The following is a 16,287-nucleotide window of genomic DNA, read 5'->3' as shown; positions in this document are numbered from 1 at the left end:
ACCATAGTCAACAAGCTTGACCAAATGGTAAAGAGAAAAGCTAAGTCTGTGATAGTACCATGTACCATTACCAAAGGGTCCATATGTTAAATTTCCAAAAGAAGGGGCATTGATTGCGAAGCTGCCAAATTTACCTAAGGATGTTAAAGTCAATAAGTTTGAGTATACTTTAGGTAAAGTCCATTGTCTAACGCTGTTAAGCTCCTATTTGGAGACTCTTGTTATATAATGTGACTGAGTCACATGGTGATGTTATAAGATTCAAAGAAAAAGAGAAAAGGCTTAAAGGAAGTATATGTTGATTCTGATCGCGAAGATGGATTTGGATCGCATCAGAAATTTTGAGTTGTTACTTAAGAGTTATGACACATTGCTTAGGAATAGAAAACAACAAGGTTTTCATATGGATTGTAAGGATGAGTTTTTCCGCAAAGTTTTAAAATAAAAGGGAATTTTTTATTTTATTTATTTTAAGTATCCTTACAATGGAATTTGTGAAATATTGTTGTTTACATGATTTCATTGCTAGTAATATAGGAAAATGGTTTTTTATTCTTTAATTTGTGGAAGCATCTAAATTTACCAAATAAGGAAAGGTTGTCATCACCCAAGTTTTCAGTTGGATAGAAACTTGGAATCATACAAGTTGTACAGTATGATGAATGAGAACTTTCAACTTTGGAAAATTAAGACTAGTTACTTGTTCACATTTATATGTGAGTCAAGTGAAGGACTAAGGGATCGAGTACACATTCTTGTGCACTGATCAAGTCCACTACAAAAGATCAATAAGACTATTCGTCATGATTTACTAAAAAATATTAAATATGGTTACACTTACAAGTTTTAGTGTGATTCTGATACATTGGAAAATTTTCGATGTATGGCAAAACGGATGAGAAGAATCAAATTAGGCAGAAGGATAAAAGTTTCTCAAATCTAAAAAGATGGGAGAGTACTTTAGTATCATGTTTTATGAGCATCTTAATTATTAAGAGACCTTATCATAATTCATCATGTAAGTGCATTTTGATAGCTAAGAAGTGGAGCTATGAATTGTTGAAGTGGTCAAATCAAGAAGATGATTCATACCTTGTTCCAAAAACAATTCTTCGTAGGCATGTTACGACGTTCTTCAGGCATCAGAATGTTTTGACATTTGTCACCCCAGACCTATCGGTCTAGCTGTTGCATGTAGCTAAGGTGTGGGATTGTCAGTCCTAATATATAACTATACACAAGTATCATGCTCTCCCTACAAGAGACTAGGGTTATAATACAGGACTGTCACACCCCCAAACTGAATTGGTAGAAACATTCGGGGGTGGAGGACGTCATGTACAGTATCATAACAAAATATAATAGTAAAGCAAACAAAAACATCCATTGAATTAAATAGAATAGTTAGTAACATGTATGTTCTTTGATAACATTTAAATGACACCAAAAATGTATAATCAAAGTAATTACGAGTCTGGAATCTACTCTGAATTCTCAAAAGTTGCATGGGCGTACCCGTCTACTGGTTCCTGAGAATACAAGTTATTTTGAAAGAGAGTATCAGCATAAATTTTGGTGAGTTTATAAGTATTTAGCATCGTTTGCTTAAAATTGGGTTGTAAAATGTTTAGGTTTGTATAATAAAATGATTCATATCTTTCTCATAAAAATCCTATATTTTCTCCTTCTAAAATGAAATGCAGCCTCTTATCCGAGACCCGACTGTTTGTGTGTTTGTTCTTATGTACTAGTGTAAAAATGTAAAGTTTGTAATTTAACTTGTATAAAAGTATGTTTTCCATAATGATACTATATTTTACTAGGAAAATAGTAAGTTTTAACCTAGTGGTACCACCACTAGATAATGGAAAATGAAGACTCTTAGTCGTATTAAATGTACCATACGCATTTGGAGAGTCTTAATGTCTTTAAACCGGATTGGTTAAATAAGGTTAAATTTGAACTGGTTATAACCATACTTGATCGACCATAGTATAACACATGCCTCTATTCGGATGCCGAAGTAGTATGAAATTTGATCACCCGTGGACATGCATGTCCCACTGTAGCTAGCAGCAAGGCATGGGATGGTCAATCCCATATAGATCTATACTCAAACTCACACTCTCCCTCCAGGAGACTCTGGTTACAAAACGTGGCACAACAGTGTAATATATGCCATGGAGTAGTATCTCACATTCTAGTTATCATGTACATGTTATAGTATGCTTGTACTTTCTGTTAATGTTCTTGTATATGTATATGTATATGTTCACTTCCATGTACTTGAATATGTTTATGTATATGTTCACTTCTTTGTACTTGCATATGTATATGCATATGTTCACTTCTTTGTACTTGTATATGTATATATGTATATGTTCACTTCTCTGTACTTGTATATGTTCACTTCTTTGGTACCTGTATATGTATATGTTCATTAAACTATACCTATTATAGTTTACTAGTAGGTTCGTTTTGAATCTGACTTTGTAGTAACAACTCAATTGCTCAGCATATAAAATTGAGTTAAGTATAACTTGAAAACAAGATTTAATATTCATGTGTGCATTTGTTATGTATAATCATAAGTTACTCGACAGTCGGACTAGTGAATCCTACCCTAAGCCCACAACCAAATAAGGAACAGGAGTCAAGGTCCTTATCACTAGTCCTAAGTCCACTAAAGTATACTCATACTCAAACATATACATGAATATGATTTCGAAGATAAAAGAGTTTATAAGAGTTTTGAAAGGGTTTTAAAAGAAGGTTTAACAATTTTGAAAAAGTAGTTGATAACGGTTTTGAAACAATATATTTAACAATATATAAATGTTTATATTAACACAATTACAATTGTGTTCAACTTGTATCCCCCCCCCCCCTAAAAAGCATTTTAAATAGTTAAAAGGTTAACTGCATGGGTATGAACTCACCTGATTGTGAGTGATCTGGAAAGTAAGATAGATAAAGGATGCTAGGTATGCCAAGTGATATCCTGAGCACAAATAGATCCTAATAAGCATATAATAACACATATATGTATATAATTAGTGTATATAACAACTAATGATGAAAGGAAACAACCTTAGGGACTAAGAAACACTTGGATTGAAGTGTTTAAATCACATATGATTGCATCAAAGGGGGTTTACGACCACACTTAGGTGTGTACGGCCAATGTGGTGTACAGTCATGGAGTGTACGACCATAAACCCTTAAAGTTCTTGCATTAAATGATGATTTAAGGCTAGGAATCAAGTGTTTCTTAAGCTTAACTAGAATATGGAAGAGATACTCACACTTTTGAAGGTTCTTATGGAGTTCACGGCCCAAGAACAAGTAGTTGTTCTTGGTGAAAGTGATGAAGACTTGAAGATCTAACCAAAAGAGATAATTTCATGGATGGAATCATGGATCCTTACTAGATAAAGCAATATATCAACTAATCAATGGAAGGAATACTTACATTTTTGAAGATCAAGGTGAAAAGCTTGATGATAGTTGAGAGAGAATTGACTTTCTTCATTTGGAAGTGTGAAAAGTGAGGGAAAAAGAAGGATTGGATTATATATGGTAATGAGTTCACGGCCACATTGAGTGTACGGCCGCACACTCCTCTTGAAAGAGTGTTTGGCTCGAATGCAACACTATGAACTTAAGATAACTCATCCCTAAACCCAAACCTTGAATTTACTAGGCTTAGAACAGTCAAGCAGACCCTAAACAATGCTAAAAGATAGCATAAACAAGTCTGACTTTGATTGAATTGAATGGCTATACAAGATAGAAAATTTTGGGTTTTCACATCATCCCCCCGTTAGAGATAAATTCGTCCCGAAATTAGAGTTTAAGAAATTTCAAATAACTAAGTAAAAAGTTGAGGGTATTTCAGTTTCATTTGATCCTCACGCTCCCCTGTGAATTCAGGTCCTCGCCTGGCATTCCAGCGAACCTTCATTATCGGGATACGATTTTGCTTCATTTGCTTGACCTCTCGGTCCATGATCTCTACTGGTTCTTCCACGACGTTGAGGCTCTCGTTGATCTCGTTCTCGTCGACTGGGATTACAAGAGTCTCGTCGGATAGACACTTTTTCAAGTTAGATACGTGGGAAGTAGGGTGTACGTTACTAAGTTCCTGAGGTAGTCGAAGTTTGTAAGCTACAGGGCCTATTCTGGCGAGAATCTCAAAATGCCCTATGTATCTTGGATTTAGTTTACCGTGATTGCCAAAGTATATCATTCCCTTCCAGGGTGAGACTTTCAATAGAACAAAGTCACCGACTCGGAATTCCAAGGGCTTACGTCATTTATCAGCGTAGCTTTTTTGTCTATCTCGTGATGCTTTCAGTCGCTCACAAATTTGTTCTATCTTTTCTGTAGTCTCTTTGATGATTTCTGGACTGGTGAGAGTACTGTCGGGTACTTGTCCTCTAGCTAGTTGCGTGTCACCCACTTCAGCCCAACACATAGGGGATCTGCACTTCCGACCATACAAAGCTTCAAACGGTGCAACCTTTATCCTAGTGTGATAGTTATTATTGTAAGAGAATTCAACAAGGGGTAGATGAGTATCTCAAGCCTTCCAAAAATCAATCACATAGGCTCGCAACATATCTTCTAGAGTCTAAATAGTCCTCTCACTTTGTCCATCAGTCTGGGGATGGTAGGCTGTACTAATGTCCAACCTAGTTCCCAGGGACTTCTGTAGTGACTGCTAAAATCTTGAAGTGAACCTACTATCTCTGTCGGAGAGAATGGATATGGGTACACCATGCATTCATAAAATCTCTCTAATGTATGTTATTGTAAGATTTTCCATCTTGTCAGTCTCTTTAATTGGTAGGAAGTGTGCAGACTTGGTCAACCGGTCAATGATCACCCAAATGGTATCTAGACCGCCCTTTGTCTTGGGCAACTTGGTTATAAAATCCATAGTAATCCACTCCCCCCCCCCCCTAAAAAGCATTTTAAACATAATTACAATTGTGTTCAAATTGTATCCCCCCCCCCCCCCCCCCCCGAAAAAGCATTTTAAACAGTTAAAAGGTTAATTGTAGGGGTATGAACTCACCTGATTGTGAGTGATCTAGAAAGTAAAATAGATAAAGGATGCTAGGTATGCCAAGTGATACCCCGAGCACAAACAGATTCTAATAAGCATATAATAACATGTATATGTATATAATTAGTGTATATAACAACTAATCGGGAAAGGAAACAACCTTAGCGACTAAGAAACACTTGGATTGAAGTGTTTAAATCACATATGATTTCATCGAAGGGGGTTAACGGCCACATTTGGGTGTGTACGACCAATGTGGTGTACGGTCATGGAGTGTACGGCCGTACACCCTTGAAGTTCTTGAATTAGATGATGATTTAAGGATAGGAATCGAGTGTTTCTCAAGCTTAACTAGAAGATGGAAGAGATACTCACACTTTTGAAGGTTCCAATGGAGTTCACGGCCCAAGAACAAGTAGGTGTTCTTGGTGTTTTTGGTGAAAGTGATGAAGACTTGAAGATCTAACCAAAAGAGACAATTTCATGGATGAAATCATGGATCCTAACTAGATAAAGCAATATATCAACTAATCAATGGAATGAATACTTACATTTTTGAAGATCAAGGTGAAAAGCTTGATGATAGTTGAGAGAGAATTGACTTTCTTCACTTGGAAGTGTGAAAAGTGAGGGAAAAATAAGGATTGGATTATATATGGGGATGAGTTCATGGCCACATTGAGTGTATGGCCCCACACTCCTTTTGAAGGAGTGTTTGGCTCGAATGCAACACTATAAACTTAAGATAACTCATCCCTAAACCTAAACCTTGAATTTACTAGGCTTAGAACACTCAAACAGACCCTAAACAATGCTAAAGATAGCAGAAACAAGTCGAACCTTGATTGAATTGGATGGATGTATAAGATAGAAATTTTCGAGTTGTCACAAAGACTTTTACCAATATTTTACAAAATATAATGAAGTAAGCATCTCGCAACCTTGATTCAACAAGTTTACATATTGTATTCATGAAAACCTTTTTGTAGTGTAAATGGGATTTTCCTTAGTCTGTTTGTATGTTAATGTACCATAAACCATACCTATTATTTTTATCATTTGTATTTGTACTTGATGAAAATCCTTATGATGAATAACTACGTCTAATTCATGAAGGTAATCTAACATGAAACATGATTTATATGTAGCTAAACATTGTTATATACTTTGCTTAACATGTTACAAATTGTTAATGAATATATAAACTGTTTTACTAGTTTAACATTTCTGTAACCATTATTAGAAAAATCACTATAAGTCGAAAACTAAATCTGTAAACTCTGAGAGTTTAGAGAACGTGTCAAATTTTTTCATCATTATTGTAATGACTTTTAGAGGTCTCTAACCCGTGTAAAAATGTCCATCTTCACAAACTGGTCCGAAATAATTTCAGAAATGATAGGCTGTTTTTTAAAAATCACCATAAGTTGTAGAAAAATCGTATGAACATGTGCAGGTAGTCATTAGAAAGTATAAACCTGAACTATTTGAATATTAAACATTTTTGAAAAACATTAAGTTTAAGATTGTTAAAAAAGTTCGTGAATGAACCTTAACTTTTCTGTTGAAAGCTTTTGGTTGTATTAGAGTATGTTTTAGAGTTGTAACTTGTATTCTCCCCCCTTAAAACTTGAACAAAAGATGAAAAGATAGGGGTATGAAGTCACCTTGAGTGATTCCTTAAGATAGATGTTGAAGAAAAGAGGTTTCCAAGTCAAGAACACTTGGAGAATGCTGGAGGGTTTGAAGATCCTAAGAACAAATATGATGATATTTGTATAAGAAATCCATGATTTGAGTGAGAGAGGGTAGAATATTCAAGAGTGTAGATGAAGAACTTACCAATAATGGGGGAAGAGCTCGAGATCTCCTGGAGTTCTTGGTTCCAGGGAGAAATAATTAAGAAAGAAAGAGACAGAGTATAATTGATCTTTGAATGTGATGAATGAAACTTTTGGGAAGAGTGAAAGATATAGATTTTGTATGGATTTGGTGTAAGAAACCTGATGGAGTGTTGGAGAAGAGTATAGAAGACAATGATTTGACTATGGAGTGTGTGAATAGTGATGTAAAGTGGGTGATTACTCTATGAATAAAATAATGAGTCTTAGACATTATTCATAAAAATGTGATCGAACTCTTCATGTTTGGCATAAAATAGGAGTTTATAGGGTTTAAGTAATGAAAAATGTGAGTTTTAGGAGGTTTCCGGCGTTAAAAACGCCTAAAATTGCAAAAAGATCCGAAAATTGTTTAAATCCGGAATGGGGTCCGAATCTGCAAGGGTTGCGGAGTGGTTAGGAGGTTCCAGAGTGGTTTCAAGAGGTTTCGGAGTGGTTCCCTTCTGATGCGAAACCTTCCGGTGCGAGATCTTTTGAAGCTGTGAGACTTTCCGGAGCATGTGAGATCTCTCGGTTCTCCTCAGAAGGTCTGAATTCCACCTATGTTCCGGAGTCAGAAGGTCCAGAGCGAGATTTTCCAGTTCTTGAGAAGGCTTTCCAGACTAAGAGGATTCTGGACCAAGAGGATTACGAATTGAGAGGGTTTCCGGAATGTGAAGGTTTCCGGAATGAGAGTGTTCCACAATGAGAGGGTTTTCGAACCAAGATGAGAGGCTCCGGAAATGAATAGTGTATTCTGAAATGAAATTGTTCTTTTAGGTTTTCTCCATCCATTTTGAGCCATTTTCGACAAAGGAAGATATGGGATGATGCCGGTTTTTATGGAAAATTTTAAGAGAGAGCGAGATAGGGATAGAGAGATTGAAAGAGACTTTTCTTGTGGCCTTTAATGGAGTTTTGCTACGTAGCGCTAGGATTTTAAACACTGTTACGCCTGGTTATGAATGTAATACAGCACTAAAGGGTACTTAAAGTTGTTTTTTCGATTTATTACATCACTTACTCCTCTTAGGATTTAAATTTTTCTGAATATAGAAAACCTCTAAGTGATATTTTGTATTAAAATAAAGAATTGTTCACTAGAATTTTTAAAGTAAGACCTAACATACGCTCGCTCTCTTCGATTGGCATACTCTCTTCCCATTCATTGGAAGGTGAAGGTGCTCCATCATTTGAGGGTATGGGGTTGAAATTAGTTGGATTTATGGGGTAGTAAGGATCGCCTACTAACATCAGGAATGGGACTTCTTCTTCATCCATGTCTTCTATGATTATCCACTCTCTTGGATAAGACATGACGAATTCCAATATGATTTGGATTGCCAAGTGTTTAGTCTATCAAATATCACTTCCAAATTAAATATTCAATATGATCTTATCATAATAAAATGTAGTTGCGCACCCACACCTAGTTATGATAGGATCTACGCACATATAAACTTTAGTTGGAATATTTGATCTAAATCCTTGAGATCAAAATCATTCCTAGTGTTAAGGTGTATTCTCATCGCGGGTATGAGTCTTCATATGTGATTCTATATTTATTATTTGTTGTATTCATGCTCTATTAATTATTGTTTATTGCTTCATGTCTAGCTGATAAGGCACCGGCTAATCAAGACAGTCAGAGGGAATGGTCATTTTAGCATATAGCCATTCTGAAATCCAACAACCCAAAGTGACATGTCTATCCTGCCACCGCTCCCGTAAGTAGTCCTTCAGTAAATAATCAATCATACTTTTTATTGTAGGCTAAGGGATATTCCTAAACTTAACAGAGTAAGCCCTAAACTATAGTTGTTCTATCCTAAGAGAGTACTAGTTCACTATAGTTAATAACTCTAATACCAATCTGTCACAACTCGGTTGGCAGCGGAAACACCGGGCTATGCAACGTCATTTCTCGTATCACAGTTATAAAACATACATTGAACTGTACAAAATAACTTCATGGAAAACATACCTTTATTGATGGTTGAAAGTTACATTATTATAGTTTTCCTAGTATTTATTACATAATATCCGGCTATGGCAATCTTTGCCGGGGCTTTGTCCTCTTTCCCGAAAATATCCGACTATGGCATATGTCTTAACGAACAGAAATATTAATAGTAAAACTTCTTCTATTCCATTAATATGTCGGCTGGTCAGGTTCCTAAAAACGCATGCATTTTAAAATACGTCAACATAAAGTTGGTGAGTTCATAAGTTTTGACTCCATATAAAGTAACACTTTTTCTCAAGTTCAAAAGTATAGTTTTGAAAGTATCCTTTGACTCTCCAACATTTAGTATATATATTAGGTATAATGGTTTACATATTAAATTAGTGATATAACTAAACATTAGTTAAACCTAAGGTATAAGTATGGGGAAACTTATACTTAACATTAGTACTTGTATAACGACAAAGTATAATGTTTCTAACAAATTGCTACCATGAGTCTCTAACCGCTGCTAAACAACAAAACATCTGACAGCCACTCATGCTATTCATGAGAATTTCCACAATACATACACACAATACCACTTGCTTCATCAGCGCTGGAACAATAACAAATAAAAGGAACGGATCGTCAGTCACTTATATTGGGTTGTAGCTAACAACCACGAGTGGGGTTGTCAACATGTACCTTATTCATACACGACTTCCTCGCTCACACGGGATTAACGCTTACAGGTCAGAGGACTTCCACTAAGATCCCCAATCTTAGATGATGAATACAGTAGCTCATGTAGACTTTGACGGCCTTTTATAGTCCTAACAACAAAAGCATTATCATGTCTAAAATCTTAAATTAATATACTTTGCTTTTATAACATTACTCCTAATTTCATAATATTTAGGTAGTATAACAACTATAACTTGAGGTAAAACCAGGTTTTATCTTGACATAAAACCAAAAGTAATAACATATAACATATTAGGTTTTATCTTGACATAAAACCAACAATAATAACATATAACATATAAGGTTTTATCTTGACATAAAACCAACAATAATAAAATATAACATACTTAACAAATGATATATATATATATATATATATATATATATATATATATATATATATATATATAACTTCCGAGTATAACTTTGGGTCTATCACTGTTGGGTTTTGAGCATTCTAACACTCCTAAGTGTACATGCAACCCTAAATACCTTGGATCTATGTTATCTCTATTATACATGCAAATAAGATCTTTCCATGGCTTTAATCCTAACTAGCATATTATGAAGTTCTTATACTACAAAGTACTAGTTAGATAACATACCTTTTGATGTAGTTTGATGTATTCAAGCTTTAAGAGCTTAGCCCCGATAGTGTGGAAGCCTCAAGTGGAATCACAAATCACCAAAACACCTTGGAAGACTTTAGAGAATATGAATACTTGGTTCTCTTTAGTGAAATCAGCTAGCCCTTCTTAGTGTACCCACACTAGTGCCCAATTTCACCAACCAAGGACATCTTTATATAGTATGGAGACTAGGGTTAAACCCATGACCTTTCATTTCATATGATCCATGTGTTAAAGACTCCATGGACTATCCATGAAAGCTTAGCCCAACCTAAATGAACTTGGCCCATTCCATATATATAAGAGTCCATATTTAATTAGTTCATTTTGATCACTTAATTAATTCTAAATTAAGTCTTGATCAATACTAATTAAATAATATGATTCCTTATTAATACATTAGAACTTATAATATACTAATATAAATCATAAATATACTATTCTCAAAAGACTATCCATATAAATTGTGTCGGTGAAGTGCAACCCAAATGGACCATGCCGAGTCGGGTCAAGTACATACCGAATATAGTTATGGACTTAGACATTAATCCAATAGTCTCCCACTTGGATAAGTCTAAAAATATTATTGAGTATGACTTTAAAACCTAACTGGCAATCGTAGCTCTTAAAGCCGCTGTCGAACTCTGATCTTGTCAACGAACTTGTCCATTAGATAAGGGATCATATATTCCTCCATTCTAGATATCATATGGACTGAGACATGGATTATGATCATTCTCTCTGTCCATTTGTTGTTTCCTGATTTCTGATTCATGATGACTGACTAATTGAACAAATAAAATCAGTCCTGGCCCGGCCGAGCACTTCCATTTGTCATCATCAAATCATCGAGTGGCCCACATATATCACTTTTATCCCGAAGGTAAAAGGAATGGGTAAACTTCAACTCATATGGCTTGTTCTACCACTTGTTGAATCATACACAAAGGCACGTTTTATAACACCGAGTTACCGAATGCGTTTTCGTGCAATCAATGTACAACCAACTCATAGTAACAACTCATATCTCTAGGTTTGAAGAATATAAGATATTATCGTCTCATGATCACTCGTGATAAAATCCATGAAGTGATTCCAATGAGCGTGGGTTGAATCCAATACTCAGAACTTATGAGCACTCATGAGTGTTGTAGCCCTTTGTCCAACACCTTAGACCTCTACAAGCTCCCATGACAGTCTTAATTCATATCTACTTCCAACATATAACCGACTATGGATGGTTTGAATAACTTAGTCATTCCAGAAGAATAACTTAGTTTATTCTAGAAGTCAAAACATGCAAAATGAAACACAATAATAATCAAACCCAATATGGTCTTAGAACTTATGAATATAAATAAAACACCTTTTATTTATCACCATATGATCACACATTATTCATTGTACACTGTTTCAACTATCAACTTTATTCTTGAATTTAAAACAATAGTTGTCCCATGCTCCAAGCATGTACACTATGTTTTTCTAAACACTAGTCATGCCACACACCAAGTATGCATACTATGTTTGTCTATGATCTTTACTTTGTGAAACAGATCAATTGAACATAACTCCAATGATTCTCATTTCACAGTCCCAAATCTTACTGCAAATGCAAGAATTCCAAATTCATGCCATCTACTGAAATCTGTTAGATTCTAAACTTATATGCATTGATCCTCTTGTAATTATTATGCACAAATTCATAAAGACTTGGCAACAATCATTACAGAGTATTCCAAAGGAGATCAACTCCTTGGAAACATCCTTCTTGCATAAAGTTTCCGAATCATACAGATTGAATACTTTCTAACTTTGAAGCATTTCCATATTCCATTTTGACTATCACTTCTGAACAAGAGTTGCCTCCTTACAGATTATGTCAATATGGTCCTTCCAGAATTAATACTATACTTCCAACTGTCCTTGAGCAACCAATCTTTGGTAAACCTTAGATTGTCCTCAACAATTGTTTAATCCTTTTAGTCGTATCCAATTCTAGACCTTTCTCCCTTCTTAATGCCCCAGGCATTTGGAAAATTTTAGAACGGATGAATATAGCACATGTAATCGATCCTATATTCGAAGCATATGGGACACGGTTCATGATGTCTCACATAAAGACTACACCAGTCGTTTGCTATACTATTTCCATTTAAATTTTCCAGGTTCTCATAATTCAGATTATGAAAAGGGATGCCGTAATCATAATCGAATTTTAGAACGCAAATAACGGACCCATATACATAATTTCCTTATGTTGAGCCATTCCAACATGAAATTTATATATATATCCTTGACTAAATATGATTAAAACCTCAATCTAAGCTTTTAGATTTGAGATGAAGTATAATTTTCTCTCGCTTAATTATAGCAAAACAACTCTTTCCCAATTGAAACTTTGTATTCTATAATTAACATTGCTAACTTGCAATTTTTATCATAATTATCATGCTCCCACTAACATGATGATTATGAGCATAACACTTATGCTCCCACTAGCTTTGACATGTACTCAAAAATCAGCTGACTTTCTTACCAAAGATCAGATTTCTGATACTAGATTGTCTTGATAAAACTTTATCAAAATCATACACCTTGCCTTAGATAGCACACTTGTGTGTCTGAACAATTTTAAGAACTATGAAAAGGGATACTGTAATCATAGTCTCGATTGTTTAGACCTTTGCCACTTCTCACAAGTCCAGTTTAGTGTGTCGGTAAACCACACACGCTCCACTAACGACTTTGAGAATGCAAATATGACAATTGCTATCTAGCTAAAATCTACTTAGTGAAAGAGTTTCCTCACCATCATTTTCATGAATCGGAGAGAAACCTTATGACACTTAGATTTACTGGTGTATGTGTTCTTATCGATGTGAATTGTCAAAACCATAGTCACAAGACAAGGATAATGACAAATCCAAACTCATATGGACTGAACTCAATCTTGATTTCTTGCCACCTGGAAGCTTAAGGGCTTGCCATTGCTTCCAAGTTGTTGCACAACCAATTTAGAACTATAAGAACTCATATGCAAAGCCAACTTTAACTGGAATGGGCACAGAATATGTCAACATGATAGGTTATAAACCTCAAGTCGTGTGCTAGTGAAGAACTTCAGGTTTTTATTCTTGATTAGTTCTTGAGACTTTCAAGACCTTTAAGACTCCCATTGTCCTCTTGACCTATAAGACTCCCTTGTCAAACATCCAATAGATAGTGCGGATTCTAATCAAGACAAACACTTCACACAATTGGCCTTAGTTAGTCTTTGTTTTATCCAAAACATCACAACTTACCAATTTCAAGTGTACAATAGTAGGAAACTTTTACTCTTACATTTGTCAAGTGTTTTAAACCTTCTTTAAGACATGTCACTCAAATTACAATCTTGGAGTATGACTCTAAGACTTGTATTGGAACAAAGTATGACTCATCTTCTTGATTTAACCATTTCAACAATTCAAGTTCCTCTTCTTAGTCATAAGAATGCACTAATATTTCCTTAGAGAACTAATTTTTATATGGTTTCTTAATCATTAAGATGATCACAAAACTGATACTAAAGTACTCTCCCATCTTTTCAGATTTGAAAAACTTTTATACTTCTACCTAAGTTGATTCTTATTCGCTCTGCCATACATTGGAACCTTTTCCAATGTTTCAGAATTATACTTAAACTTGTAAGTATAACCATATTTACTGACTTAAGCAAATCATGACGAATAGTCTTATCGACCTTTTGTGGTGGACTTAATTAGTTCACAAGAATGCGTACTCGATCCCTTAGTCCTTTACATGACTCACACATCCATGTGAACAAGTAATTAGTCTTAACTTTCCAATGTTCGAAAGTTCTCATTCATCATGCTATACAACTTGCATGATTCCAAGTTTCTATCCTACTGAAACTTGGGTGATGAGAATCTTTCCTTATTTGGTAAATTTAGACATTACCACAAATGAAAGAATCAATGTCATATTTCCACTCTTACTATTAATAGAATCATATAAGCAACAATTTTTCCTCAAATGCCATTGTAAGGATATTTTAAAATAAACAAAATCAAAAATTTTTCTTTTATTTTAAAACTTTGCGGAAAAACTTATCCTTACAATCCATATGAAAACTTGTTGTTATCTAATCCTAAGCAATATCTCATAACACCTAAGAAGTAGCTCAAGAATCCAATCTTCAAACTACGTGATAGAAAATCATCTAGGCTATCAGATTCAGCATATTCTTTCTTTAAGTTTCTTCTCTTTTCTTTGATTCTTAAAACATCACCATGTGACCCAGTCACATCATGTATCAAGAATCTCATAATAGAAACCTCGCAGAGTTAGATAGCGGACTTTACCTGAAGTAGAGTCAAACTTATTGACTTTAACATCCTTAGGTATGTTTGGCAGTTTTGCAACTAATGCCCCTTTCTTTGGCAATATAAACATATGGACCCTTTGATAATGGTACACGGGACTATCTCAGACTTGGCCTTTTTCTTTACCATTTGGTCAACCGAGTTGACTATCGCTGATCCCTTTCCACTGGGAAGAGAGAGCTTTACTAGATATCCAATGTCATCATTGTCAATGTCCATAAAGTTTTAGGAAGTTGATCATAGCAAATAGATAAGATCATTAAGGGTCTTGTCATAGTCTGTTTCATAGGTGTTCCAAAAGAACTCACTATGTGACTTAGAAAGTAGTTGAAACACCAACTTTCTCAAGACTTTAACACCTAACTCTCACGGCTTGTCAATGTGTGACTAAATTTCCAAGAAGTGATCACATATAGACCTTGACTTGCCAGTAGGGCTTGAGTGACCTTGAACTTGTGGGTTAGGGAGAATAATTTAAGGAGGTTAAAGAAGTATGATTTCCAAAGGACATCATCTTCATTTAGGAAACCTTGTTTCAAGAGATTTGGGGAGATCACAGATGTCTAAACTAGACATCTTTTGGGAGATATTCAAGATAGTTGATCTAAAGTCCTTAATATGACACCCAATATGAAATATTAAGGCTAGGACTCAACAAACTATTTTATAACTTAGAATATGGATGCCGTAATCCAAGCTATAAAATATTTGAAGGTAAGTGAATGACGATTCACCAATTTCCACCAAGATAAACGAAATGTATTATTAGGTTTTAATTGGATTTGAAACTCCTAGATCTGTTGAGATTCATTGAACTGTTCAATGGAATGTTTCAATCTCGAGTGTGCCCTTCAGGTTTTGTGACTGGGATGTCGAGGATCACAAAACAAGGTGTGAAGTAACCATGAAAATTACTTGGTACCCTTAAGTGTTTTCCCCTCAATCGATGTGTCGGTTAACCACACACGCTCCATCGATACTATGATAAACATTAAGTTACCCTTTTCCTACCTTGTTAAATATGAGTTAGTGTGCCGGTTAACCACACACGCTCCACTAACCGACCTAAACAAAGTGCAAAGTGTAATTTCATGGATTAGCACCTTATTCACATTTTCCTAAGTAACTAAGATTGGGTATTATTAAGAGTTCAGTTACTTAGTATTTATCATTAATACTTTTAATGAAGGGTGTAACAACCCGAAATTTGTTCGTCGCCAAAACCCGTTCTACCCGAAAAGTCGCCGTTATCGGATTCGTTCCGATTTCCCTTTAGAAATTATTTGTATAATTTATATGTTTATTTTATCCTAATGAGTGTCTAAAGCACTCAGGAACTTATATTATTCGCCCAAAATGATTATTTCACGAGTTTTTAAAATGTTCCCGTCGGGTGTCGGAAACTCAATCGGGTACGACCAAAAGCCGCGGTTAGCGTCGGTATCGGGTAGAATTCCACCGTGTGCAAAATTTGGGAACTATATAAATGAGTTTCAACCTTCATTTGAAGATTTTTCCCTCTCTCACTACTCTCTCTCTAACCTCTCTCCAAAATCCAAAAATTAAGTGTTCAAAACTTAATTTTAAGGCTTCAAATCCTTAAGGTACCTCCCTAGCCTTAATCTAT

The sequence above is a fragment of the Lactuca saligna genome, chromosome 4, assembly GCF_052625555.1.
Source record: "Lactuca saligna cultivar CGN05327 chromosome 4, ASM5262555v1, whole genome shotgun sequence".
In the NCBI taxonomy this organism is placed as follows: Eukaryota; Viridiplantae; Streptophyta; class Magnoliopsida; order Asterales; family Asteraceae; genus Lactuca; species Lactuca saligna.
Note: the sequence above shows the minus strand (reverse complement) of the source record.